Source organism: Mus caroli, chromosome 6, assembly GCF_900094665.2.
Source record: "Mus caroli chromosome 6, CAROLI_EIJ_v1.1, whole genome shotgun sequence".
Classification (NCBI taxonomy): Eukaryota; Metazoa; Chordata; class Mammalia; order Rodentia; family Muridae; genus Mus; species Mus caroli.
Genome location: NC_034575.1, coordinates 69,340,906 through 69,343,806, shown reverse-complemented (window position 1 = coordinate 69,343,806; position 2,901 = coordinate 69,340,906).

The following is a 2,901-nucleotide window of genomic DNA, read 5'->3' as shown; positions in this document are numbered from 1 at the left end:
TAGCCCTGGCTGTCCTGGAACACACTTTGTAGACCAGGCTGGCCTCGAACTCAGAAATCCGCCTGCCTCTGCCTCCCGAGTGCTGGGATTAAAGGCGTGGGCCACCACGCCCGGCTAGGTTCTCACTCTTGCAAGGCAGGAAATGTACCTACTCTTTCTCCAACCCCGGTGAAATCGGTGTTGTATGGCCATTGGTGCAGCGGTGTATGGAAGACTTCTTGTGGTAGTTGTTTTGTGTTCAGATTTGCAAGTTCCGCATACTTGGTGAGCTTAGCACAGGGGCTCTTTCTCTTTATCCTGGGAATGGGAGGTCACTGTGTGTCCTGTCTTTCTGAATGGATTCCGGAGCAGGTGCTTAGGGTCCGAGTATCATAAGCTGCCCATACTACTGCTAAGTATTTTCTGGAACCCTGTTGGCTACCACCCCCAGCCCCTTTGCTTGCAGAGGTCACAGGGGCCTTAAGAGTCAAGGGAAAAGGCAAATGCGTGGATTGGACACCTGGACACACACTGAAGGCCTGCCTTGGACTCTTAAGCCTCCATACCAAGTTGCTCACAGATTCACTTCCTTGTGCTTAGTTTGTCACAGTTCTAGAACATCCCTCCTCGTGACCTCTGTATACCTCTTCACCCAGATTGCTCCATTCCTCTCCTCCTTGTTCCCGCTTTGCCTTGCATCTGAACCATTTCCCCCCTGAGATCTTAGCTATGCTCACTATTCCTGCAAGCCCCCCACCCCCACCCCGCCAGCATTCCACACCCCTTGCTTTGTCCTTGGCATTTCTTACCATCCACTATATTTCTCTCATCCACAGCTGGTCTCCCCACAAACCTCTCTAAGTAGCTTTTCTGGTTCATTCTCAGCTGTGTCATTGGCCGAGTTATGATACATGATACAGCACGGTCTCTGTGATCTCTGTCAGGCGGCTCCAGGAGTGAATGAGGTAGATCCGTGAGCTGATAAGGTTTTCACTATGGGTGACGATAGGCAGCTAAGTGGCTTGGGTTAATCCTCTTCCCTTCTGTCCCTGACTCGTGTGTCTGTCCAATAAAGCAGGCACATGAGATGCTGTGTAAGCTGCTTTCCAGCAGTAATAATTGATGAGTCCAGCCCATATCCACTTACCACTGCAGAGAGGCCCAAAAAGGCGAGAAGGGAAGGGCAGGGAGGCAGGAAGCAGCTGCCAGGATGACTAATCGGGATCTCAAGTCATCGTCCTCTCGTGCCAATCCTTACAGGCCTCAGCAAAGCTTGGGATTGCTAGCTTTTGAGAGTCACATGGCTTCCTGGCATGACTTGTCCCTAAATGACCACGGATTGTACTTTAAAAAGTAAATCCACGTGTGACAGTGGTGACAGGGAGGGGGGCAGGGTAGGGGTGGGGCTGGAAGGAGGAGCAGAGCTAGATAGAGAAGCGCTAACTGTGCAGATGGTTTACAAAACCAGACTTGTACTTGCCTGGGCCTTCTCATCAGCAGGCCTGGTGCTGGGTGGGAGTGGTGAAACACAGCCAGGGCCTCTTCTGACTCCGGTGCTGACCTGTCAGGCCGATGCCCCTGCTCCCCTTTAACTCACGCTCTCCGTGTCTTCAATCTCCTGACCCCAGCTCTATCTATGTCTATCTATTAGGTTCTTATGTAAAGCTTGCCTCATGGGGCTGGAGAGATGGCTCAGAGGTTAAGAGCACTGACTGCCCTTCCAGAGGACTACAGTTCAATTCCCGGCACCCACAACTGTCTGTAACTCCAGTTATCTCCAGGGTCTGACACTCTCACACATGCAGTTAAAATACCAATGCACATAAAATCAAAAGAAATAAATCTTTAAAATCATGTTATCTAAGTGGGCCAGCCTCCTTGAGGCCTTCTTGATGACGGCCAGACTCATGTGAACAAAAGAAAGCATCCTGAAAAGGACAGTTTCACTACCACGGAGCCGAATTCTCCACTACCTCGGAGCCAAATTCTCATTCCTAAAAATGGTGACTCTACTTTCTATTGACACGTCTATGCCTGCATGTCTATATGTACACTATTTGCATACAGGTGCCAATGGAGGCCAGAAATTACAAAAGATCTCCTGGAACTGGATTTCCTGGGAACCATGAACCACTGATGTGTGTGCTGGGAATTTAACCTGCATCCTGTTGTTTAAAAGCAGCAAGTGTTCCTAACTGCTGAGCCATCTCTCTAGTCCTTTCAATGGTAATTCTAATGCTCAGTGTTTAGAGCGTGACTTACTGTGGCTGTACTGTTTCACGGTCCCACTGACCTACTAACCTACTTTTGCTTATATATTTTACTTAGTGATGTCCCAACCCTCACTTGGATGTCAGCTCCACCAGAGTGGGAGTTTACTTCTGAACACTTAGATGCTTGCACATGGTAACAGAGCAGTAAGGATTTAATGATGAGCTAGCTCAGTGCTTCTGACCTCAGTTTTGCATCATCCTGAACCCTTCAAGTCCAGCTTCTGGCAAGATGGACTTTGGACAAGAGTTCTCCAGGTTCTTCTTGAGCCAGCTTTCCCTGAATAACCATCTACCTTGCCGTAACACCTTCTTTCCCAACTTGAACTGTCCTGTCATGCACCAAGTAGCTGGACTTGAGTCTGGGCACCATAGAGTACACCCAGCTTACCCTGGCTCTGGCTACAATCCCCAGTATCAAAAAAAAGTCTTTTTATTCAGTTTCTTTGTATTAGCATACATTAAATATGCATTATAATGGGTTTCATGATGAGATTTTCATACACGTATAGAATGTATTTTGATCATATTTACCCTTATTCTTCTCCCTTGTTTCCCTCTCACTGATTCCCTCCTTCTTTCAACTAATTCCTCTTTTATTTTTATGTATTTGTGTGCGTGTGTGTGTGTGTGTGTGTGAGAGAGAGAGAGA